This window comes from Nelumbo nucifera, chromosome 1 (assembly GCF_055504915.1).
Source record: "Nelumbo nucifera cultivar China Antique chromosome 1, China Antique-T2T, whole genome shotgun sequence".
Lineage (NCBI taxonomy): Eukaryota > Viridiplantae > Streptophyta > Magnoliopsida > Proteales > Nelumbonaceae > Nelumbo > Nelumbo nucifera.
The window spans coordinates 209,416,695-209,427,948 of record NC_142649.1 but is presented as its reverse complement, the minus strand read 5'-3'; positions in this window follow the sequence as shown (position 1 = coordinate 209,427,948).

Here is an 11,254-nt window from a genome sequence, read left to right as displayed (position 1 = left end):
GCTCTTCTATCGAAGTCGAATAAAGATCAATGGCGACAGCTACAAGTGAGTTACTCTGGCTTAAACGCTTGTTTGCTGATCTTGGACTACAACATCCATAACCCATGCAGCTCTTTTATGATAACCAGGCTACTTCACACATTGCCGCCAATCCAGTTTTTCACGAACGGACAAAGAACATAGAGATTGATTGTCATTTTGTCCACTCTCATCTTCAAGCCCACACCACTGCTACAAGTTACATTCCCTCTAAGTCACAATCATCTGATTTGTTTACCAAAGCCTTGGGGAGTGATCAGTTTACTTTTCTTTTATCCAAGTTGGGCGTGCAACCTCCTTTTCCAACTTGAGGGGGAGTATTACGACATCAAGAACATGTGCCAATTGGTTTCTCCAATTGGCACCTTCTTAATCTTGATTCCTTGCCACTTTCTCAGCAAGTTGTTGGGCATCAAATTGTATTTATAAATACAACGTGTACTAGTAAAAAATGATAATAAAGTTTTTGTTTCCTCATTTCTAGTTGCGCTAAACTGATAAGCCTATATTTGTACATATTTTCATACCTCTAACTTGATGATTTTGGGTAATAATGTTTTTGGAATTAGTATGGTATTGCACTAATTATGATGATATTGTTTTGCAAGAAGATTTGGATCTTAATTGTGCAATTTTAAGGAGGAGTTCGATTTAATAGATCAAGATAATCATAGAGGAGGACCATGCAGCAATGATGCTCCAGGATGTAGCCATGAAGGAGAGAAACCATTGAAATCGGATTTGATATATATGCACAAAAATCGGGAAATTTCTTGTTTTGATATAGATCCCGTATTTTGGGCATAACTTTCTGCCTACAACTCGGACTGAGTTGATTCAAACGGTTAATTAAATCTAAGAGATAGGGCTACAATTCTTGTGTTTATCATGTTAGACAGTTGTATGCCCTTAGCTCCAATTAGAATGATGTACATTATGAGTTTATTGTAAATGAATAAAGTACATATTTGATCCATGTTCTTGTGGTGTGTTTCTGTGTAATACCCTTAAACTGGACACTTATGAGACTTGTGTTGGTTTAGAACATTCACAGTCAATGGGTTAGTCTGGGGAGATCTATCCTGATAAGACTAACACTGATGTGCCACCAAGTCGGTTGGGGTGGCCTGTCTCTGCCACCAGGGTGAGACCCGAGGTACATGCAGTGTATGATTAATTGAATCTTTGAACTGAACCAGATTTCCAGTATTGCCCTAGACCTTGGAAATTGATGGGCAAAGCTAGAAAGTTACGCCTGACCCCTAGACTTGATTATGATACTGCACTAGGTGTCGAATTGGACTGTCTTTGATATGCCAATCAGTGAGATCCTTAGCGGGGTCAAAACCTGGGTATGTTGGGACAGTCTGAGAATTCATCTGAGTGGGTGATCATAGTAACAGGATCAGCCCCTTTGTCAGACAAAGGTAATGATCGGGGATGCACTCTCTCTGATGGAAACCAAGACTGCCGGCAGCCGATTTCAATCGTTGAGATTTGTTTTGCAAAATATATTTTATATGAGATATAAAAGTATATATATATTACGGTTTCTAAACGTTTGCAAAAGGTTTTAATTCCCAGGATCCATGTGAGTAGAGAGTGCAACATTGTTCCTTGCAACCGAGGGAGAGGTCCTCTCTTGTCAGGCAGTGTTTGATCATTATGGGCTGAGAGGTTAAGTATAAGGCCATTGAGGGTAATACCTGATGGGCTAAGTTTGCACCTGCCCACAGACCCTGGGTGTTACAAGGTGGCTTGGCACAGGGACCACTTAGGGTAAGTGTTGGTCCCATAGAGCCCATGTGATGGGTTTCAGGGGGTGCATTGTCCATAACAGTGTATTCGGCCAAGCCTTGTAACAAAGGTTGGGCTGAACCCATGTGGCTGATGTGTAGATCAATGTTTGGGTCCCACGCCATACAAGGAAACCCAACTGGGCAACAGTTTGGAAGGCTAAGTGAGCAGATAGCCTTATTGGGCCTAAAGCCCATTTCGAACTAGGTTGATTTGATCAGTTAAATAAGGGGTGAATTCTGAGACTAGATTAGCAGATAGGATTGGGTTTTAACCCTATCCACTCAGAGAGTCTAGATCTGAATGTGATTCAAATCTGGAAACCTCCTAATAGGATTAGGAGGGAGTTGATCTAATCTGTAGATAAGATAAGGATTTACCCTTATCACTTAAAGGGAATTCTGATCCAAATATGATTTGGATCAACAACTCCTAATGGGATTAGGAGTTGATCCCTTTAAGCTTATAAAAGGAGGAGGGGGTGGCAGCCTTAAAAAGACATTCATATTCACATCATCTTCAGAGCTGAAATCACAGAAGAGAGAATTCAGCACCACTGCGCTAAATTCTTTCTTGTCGCCTCCTTCTTGCCACCGCCATATCTGCTAGTTCGATCTCCTATTCTCAATGGGAGTGATCAAGATTGGATCTTGATATCAGTCCTTTGTGAAAGGGCTGATTGGAAGTAGTGCTCACATGTCGTTCAGCTGATTCTTGCGAAGGATCTAGTTCTTTTGAAGAACGCTACTGATTCTGCTCCATCCTGCACTGTGCCATCTTCAATGGTAGTAGTTTTTTGTTCCTTCCTTGGGCGTGAATACCTCCATTGGGAGATTCTATTTCTCTGTATCAGGTATATCCCTCTTCTACTACTTTTGTTCAAATCTGGTTTGGTTCTTGGTTCAAGATTGATCATTGAAAAATATGATTTTTCTAAAATAGGGAATATGATTCCTAGTAGGATGGAGAGAAATTTTTGAAATTCGCTCATTCTATTCCGTAAGATTCGGGCGTCCATACGATGGATATCTCTACCCATCATATCACTCAACCTAATTTCGCCGCCAACCAAGTTAAATTCGAGCTACAAGTTTCGGGTTTGGCAATTGGCAGTGCAGAAGAGATAGGAATTCAACTGAGATAAAAGACTAAGAGACCTAATTCGTGTTGAATTAGGAGTCTGCATTGAGAAGCAATTGAGGGGAGGCTGCACTATAAAAAGGACCATAGACTCAAGGCAAAGGGGCACATCCTTAGAGAGAATTCAATAGAGAAGAGAAGAGGAAGCAGTCTCAGCACATCAGAAGAGAAGCGGAAGCAATTTCAACATGCCAGAGGAGAGGAAGAATTTGAATTCAAAAGGGAGAAAGGCTTAGTTGTTGCACTTGTCTTCTACCTTCAAAGGCTTAGTTGATGTGTTCTTGTTGTGTTTCCCCTTTAATTTTCTTGAGTATGTTGAATTTAATGATGTCTAGCTAAATTCTCTTTGCTAGGGTTTAGATGGATTTGGATCTCAAGATTATATAGTTATTTGTTTAATTCAATTCAAGACCTTTGTTATTTGCATGAGGAATTTTTATTGCTATACTTAATGCTTTAAAAGAATTGGCCAATCTTTTAATAATTTGATGATTCATGCATGACTGACCAAATGATTGTTATGAATTAGATCCCTAGGCAATAAAAATTGCATGATAGACTATGATATCGAAAGATGATTAGCTCATGTGTGGGAATCAATGAAGCTTAGTGAGTCAAATCCCCTTCTACGTTTAGAGGTTTCCAAAGAAATTAATGCTTATTTTTCCTTTTGACAACCACTGAGAAATTTGATGGTAGAATTGGATTAATGAAGGATTAATATGACTTGAGAAAGCTTATTAATTAATTTAGGGAAATCCACCATCACATGCAAATAACTTTAATATACATTAGGGTAATTTCGGTCTTGAGTTGGATTAAAAAGGTAATTATGTAACCGTGATTTAATGAAATCTAAACCCTAGCTGCATTCGTCCATCAATTCAGTTTTTATTAAGTTCTTGGATTTGCATTAATTCTTTTAGTTTTTATTCATTCAATTGATTCACGAGTTCAACTTTTTAAAATTGATTTGGTATTGTGATCTAGTCTCCGTAGGATTGACACTTTTCTCATCATTATACGCACATTTGACTAAGGTACACGTGCCTGAATTAACTGTGCATAAATCACACAACATCAACCTTTTGTTTTCTCATTGCAGGTTGCATTGTGCTTGCATCTTTGCTCATCGCAACCTTTCTCTCATCGCAACTCTGCATTTTGTCATAAACTGTTGTTTTTCCCTCTTGTGGCTCAACCTCCAGTACCCCATTGTGCTCAATCATTCACTGTCGATCGTTGGAACGAATTGGGAAAGAGAATGGATCAAGAGTTCGGACATTGGTTGTTGGAACGAAATAGGAGTTCAGTCATTTTTTTGTTTTGATTTAGAGAGAGAAATGGAGTGAAAGAATTGCCAAAACATAGGTACATATTTCACACAATTTGGAATCTCTACTGGCCGTTTTCGATGTTACTAATTGCCGACAAAGTTGTTAGATAGCATTTGGGAGTGAAAAGGAGAAAAACAAGGGTGAATATCTCACCCTAATTTCGGTTATTTGGCCACTGTGTCAAACGACACTGTAGTTTTGTTCGGGTTAGGAAGACAATTAATATGGTTCGGATTCTAGAAAGTTTGACTTGAATCCTACCCATAACTTTATATGAAAAACCATTTTATTAACAAACCAATCCAATTTTGTCTTTTAGGACCGGTCTAATTCAGCTGAATTGCTAAAAGTTAATGATAACTACTCAAAATTAATTATCCTTAATGATAATTATTTAATTTCTCAAAATAATAAATAACCAATGTAATCATTATTTTAATTTCTCAATATATTATAAATTAATTATTTAATACATTCATATATGGTTATAGGTGAGTATCTCACTGGTCTGATTCATATTTATATAAATTAAGATTGGAAAAATTATTATTCATAGTTATTAATCCTTCTTAGTTATTTGTAATTATTGATAATGAAAATATTAACTGTAACTTATGAAATTTACTAAATATTTCAAGAAATAATTTATTATCATTTCAAATAATTATTGAATATTTTATTGCAAAATAACACTACATTATTTTTTAGTTATTTGATAAAATTAATTTTCAATAATTTTAATTTTGTCATTAATTCATATTTTTTTGGTTATTTCAGTATTTAATATTTTTTATTAATTCACATCTTCAACAATTATTATTTTTAATAATTCAGTAATTCTAATATTTTTTACTTATTTGTTTTAAGTATTCAATAATTAGTTATTAATATTATTTATCAGTAATTAAAACTTTTAGCAATTATATTATGTTTTCCCGTGCATTGCACAGGTCCCCGCTAGGGTTTATAATTAATTCTTTGTAATTTAGAAAATATATTGCTTTATTTAATTTTGAGTAGTCAAAATTTTTACTTTATTATACAATTTATAATGTTTAGAGGGGCTTTGAAAATTTCCTACACACCCAACTGTAGGACCTCTTAAATTTGCATTTTTAGTTTAGTTTATGGATCTAATGCAACTCAACAATCAATTTGCATAATAAAATATATCACCATTGTCGTTTTAAAATAATTTTTAAATAATTTTAATATTAAATAAAACTTGGAATGGATTCAAACTAATTTGTCTTGACTAATAATGCCAAAGATTGTCATTTTAATTTCACTTAACGAAGCCCGTGCATTGCACGGGTCCTGATTAGTTATTATCTAAGATGATAATTATTACCAGAAAGTTTTAGTAACTTTCAGAAAACTATTAATTTTGAAAATTTCAGAAATTTTATTTTTTTCAGAAATTTTTAGTAGTTTTTAGGTAATCTCAGAAAAACTATTTAGATTGAAAATTAGTTTTGGTAGTGAAAAATTATTTATTGATATGTTCATTTACATTTTTTGGTAATTATTAAATATTAAATTGGAAAACTATTGAGGAATTTTAACTATATTTTTAGTTTCCATAACTATTTAGAAAATTTAATATTTTTTGAAAATTATTAAATTTAAAAATTTTAATAATTTCCATAACTAATTTTTGGTAATTTAGATTTTTTGGTAATTATTAAATTGAAAAATTATTGGGGAATTTTAATATTGATAATTTACATTTGGTGATTATTAATAATTTCCATAATTATTGGCAATTTACATTGGTTTTTGGTATTTATTATGAAATTTTAATTTGGTGATTTCCAAAAACTTATTTTCAATGTTTTAAAAACTCACCCAAAATCGAAACCGCCTTTGCCACTGGTTTTTAGGTCATTGGTTCAACCGTTCAATCCAAGTGGGTGATCCATTATAATTTTTAAAAATATAATATAAAAAATAATTAATTAAACTAAAAACCGTTGTTTAGGTTGAACGGGTTAACTGTTCGACCACTTGGGTTAGTGGGTTGTTAACTAAATCAATAGTTTTTGGGAAAGGAACAGTTTAGGGGTGAAATGGAACCAATTGCTTTGACGGTTTTTGAGCCAAACAGTCCAACCGTCTAGGTCAATGACGGTTCAAAAACCATGCTAATTTTAATATTTTTTGTAATTTAATTTAGTGAAAGTTAATTTAAAAATTCTAATTTATTGATTTTTTTGATATCTTTAGTAATTAATTGTTCATATATTTAGAATTGTTTGAAAATTAGTTTACTCATAAATTTTTGAAAAGTAATTTATTCATATCAAGGATTTTTAAGATATTCAAGTTTTTCTTTTTTTTTTATTTTTCTATTATGCAAACAATGATAAATAGAGATTTTTTTATTAATTTAATTTTCAACATTTCCTACCATAATAGAGATTTTCTATTATGCAAACAATGGTAAGGTCTCCTGTCGATTGTAAAAGAGAGTTAGGATCGAACTCCGCTTGGACAAGGTTTGGGGGATGATACCCCCCACCTTGGTTGTATAGCCCTATAGAGCAACAATTTTTTATCCTTGCCTCTACATTGACCTTTTGGAAAAAAGCTAACATTTTCAGATTATTAATTAATAAAGTTAATCAACCTTTTGATTTTCCCGTATATCGCTCGAGGCCCTGTTAGTATGACACAATGTGCTACAAATAACTTATGGAATGCAAAGGGTAGTCTTCAATGTTTAATTCTCAAATACAAGATACTCTATTGTCGCAAATGAAGGTTGAGGCGTTTAATTGTGCTACCCCAAAGTATAGGATATCTTTATGTATTTTTTTTTTTGTAAATAGTTATCAAAATATCATATATTATTACTTATTATTTATTAATAAAAGGGTTTGACTATGATACCAAAAAATTATTAACGGTATTGTAAAAGAAGTACCCCCTCCCCAAATTTGGTGGTTGCAAGAATCAAATCTCGAAGGAACCAGCAAACATACCAACTTTTTTTTATTATTTATGGGAAAACTGACCTCGAATATTAATCGAGCTGAGCTCGAGCCTAATAAATCTCGACATGTGAGGCTTGTGAGTTAAACTCAAATAGCTACATACATACATACATACATACAATAATAATAATTAGCGGGGACCTGTGCATGTGCAATGCACAGGATTTGTTAAACGAAAGCTAAATAATAAAAATGGTCATTTACTAAAACACTCCTTATAGTTTCACGAATTTACTAAAATTTATTCTATGGTTTGTATTTTACTAAAACACCACTTATAATTTGCAATGGATTTAATCAATTTTCCATTAGATGACAATGGAAAATGATAGTGTTGACCCTAATGTTCATTTAAATAAATTTAATCAAAAAAATAAAAATAAAAATACCAATTTTGCCCCTAATAAGACACAGACAACCATTCTATTAGCTATATTTGGTCAATTTTGTTTTTTGTACAAAAAAAGTGTTAAGGGTATTTTTTGAATAAAAAATCATGGGCCTAGTGGCAAAACAAAGCTTGATTAAGTATATAAGCTGTAAAACATATGGGATATTTTAATAAAATGAAAGTTATAAGGTAGGTTTAAGTAAATATGTAAAAACTATAAGGTGTGTTCTAGTAATGACACTAATAGAAACACATAAGGGTATACGATTGTTTTATATTTTTAACTTTTTAAATAATTAATAATTATTCATATTTTATATACTACTTTTAATAAATTTTTATAATACAAAAAGTAACAACAATTAGTTTTAGTTACATTTATTCATCAAAATGATGAAACCGATCAACTCAACTCGAGTTGGTTAGTTTTCTAGTATTTTAGGTTGGCTTTGGTTCAAAAATTTCCCAACTTGACAAAGTTGGATCAGTTTCGCTTTGTTCATTTGTAGACCAACCAAAATTGAATGACCTAACCATTCATATATATTAATATTTTATATTTTTAAACATAATTTTTAATATGAAAAAGTGGGAAATTTCCAATATTTCTTAGTTTAAAATGTTTTATATCATAAATTTATTTTTTTAATAATTGCACTGTAATTTTTATAATTTAAATTTAATTTTAAGTTTAAATCTTTTGAACCGACTAACCAAACCAAAAAATTGACCCAAACCAATACAACTTGAGTGGATCGATTTTCACAAATGGTCAGTTGGTTTCAGTTGACCAACTCTCCAACCTAACCAGGTCAATTTGGTTGGCCAAACAGCTTATGATCGAATTGAACCAACTCATGAACACTCATAATTTCAACTAAATTAATAGTCTCATCTTTGATTAATAATAATAGTTTAATCTCCAATAATTATTGAAAATTTATAGCAAAAATATGCAATTATTGAAAATATATTGATAATGAAAAAATAAAATAAGTACTAAAAATATATTAAATTAGTCAATAAATAGTATAATCTCTAACAAATATTAATCAATAAGTTATAACAAAAATACAATAAATACAATAAGTACAATAAACAAAATTTAAAAAAATCAATAATAGTAGTTTAATCTTCAATAATTTTTATGAAAATACATAATTATTGAAAATACTTCTATCATAAAAACAATAAAATATTACTGGAATACAATAAATATTAATATTATTCTATATAATTATATAATAAATATATGTTAAGAGTTTAAAGTTATTATTAATAAATATTATTTTTTATGAAAGTTTAATTGATATAAGTGAAATTAGTTATTTACAATATTATGTAAAAATACTAAATTATTATTAATGTTATTTCATTATTAATTTTGCAAAATATTAAATTATTATTAATTTCAATACTATGTTATAATTATTTTTCTACTTTTCAGATTTTTTTTAAATTTATTACATAATTTCATTATTTTAACTAATTTAAAATCTAGTTATGTTAAATATTTTGTTATTTAAAACATTTAGTTATTTAAATACTTAAATAATATGTAAAATATTTAAAATTAAAAATATTAATTATTTATTGAATTTAATAATGCATAAAATTATAATTTATACTATTATAACATAATTTCATTATTAATTTTGTAAGATATTAAATTATTATTAATTTCTATATCATGTTATAATTATTTTTCTACCTTTAAAAAAATTTTTAAATTTATTACATAATTTCGTTATTTTAACTATTTAAAATCTTGTTATGTTAAATATTTATTTATTTAAATATTTAAATAATATGTAAAATATTAAATTTTTTGTTATTTATTGAATTTAATAATCCATAAAATTATAGTTTATACTATTAATACATAATTTCATTTTTTATTTTGTAATATATTAAATTATTATTAATTTAAATATTATGTTATAATTATTTTTCTACTTTTATATTTTTTTAAATTTATTACATATTTTTGTTATTTTAACTATTTAAAATCTAGTTATGTTAAATATTTAAGTAATATGTAAAATATTTAAATTTTTTTGTTATTTGAATTTCATTTATTTAAAGCTATTGCATATTGTTATATAATTATTTAGATATTCATAATATTTTGTTTTTTGAAGATATTTATTTATTGAAATATTCAAATAAGATTTATATTTTTTTAAATTGTTAGTACATAATTTTGTGATATATTTTTTGTGTTTTTAATAAGAATTTTAAAGTTATTATATAATTTTGTTAGAATATTTAAATTATTCTTAAATTTTTAATCCAAATGTTCGTTAGATAGATATAGATTAAAAGTGAGGGAGAGGATAAATAGGAATTAGAGATAATTTATGAGAGAAACTCTCTACTAAATTAGACACAATTTTAGAGATAAATAGGAATTAGAGATAATTTAGGAGAAAGTTGGGGAGGTAGTTTAGGAGAAAAGATTATTTAGATTATTGAGAAATTGCATCCCATTCATTGTTTAAAAATGACATGGAATTAAAAAAATAAAAAATTCAAAACAGGAGAAAATTTTTCGACTTCTTGTTTTAATGTAATAACTAGTAGGGACCTGTTCCATGCACGGAAAAAATTTAAAAGATTTAATAATTTTATTTTTCATTTAATGTTGATTTATAAAAAATAATATTGTTAATTGAATATGAATAAATATTTTTTAATAAATTTAGTTTTATTAATAATTTGTAGTGATTTTAATATTTTTTATTCTTTTTTATTATTTTTAAATAAAATTTTGATTACTTTTAAAATAAATATAAAAACTAACATTTTTATTAATTCCACTAATAATTAACAATTATATAGGAATGACAATGGGGTGGATTTAGGGCAGGGCACCCCATCCCCACCCCGTCCCCAGTGTCACGCAAGTTCAGGTCAAGATAACCACTCCGCAATATCAAGCGGGTTCAGGGGCAAGGCACCCACTCCTCATCAAGGATGGAGAACCCTCGAATTTCCCTGCCCCATCCCCAGTATTGGGCAGGTTCAAGTAGAGGTGTAAATTGGGTCATGCTGGGTCGGCACGACACGACCCGCATATGGCCCGCACGAAGTGTGAGTCGTGTTGTGTTGGCTAACGAGGCATCACAGGTCGTGCCTCCCTCCTCTAGGATAATTTGGGGGGTCGGTTCGGCACGGCCCATGGCTCGAGCTCGCACGGGCTCATTCCATGCTGTGGGTTGGGTTGGTCCATGGACCGGGCCTTAGGCTAGGCCATGCTGCACACCAAGCCAATCTCAAGGCAAGGCACCCACTCCCCGTCCAAGGTTTTTAAAATTGGACTGGATAGGGAACCATTCTAGGGTAGAACGGTTTGTTTGTCAAACGGATGATCCGCTCTGACAAAAAAATTAGAAAAACAAAAAAAGGCCAAAAACTATTGTCCGGGTTGACAGTTCGACTACCCAAGTCAGCGGTTCGCTAACCAAATAAATGGTTTTTGGACAAAAAGAGGTGATGAGGGTGGGTTTGGCCCTCTAGTCACGTCGTGACACATGCCATCTCAGAACAACTAG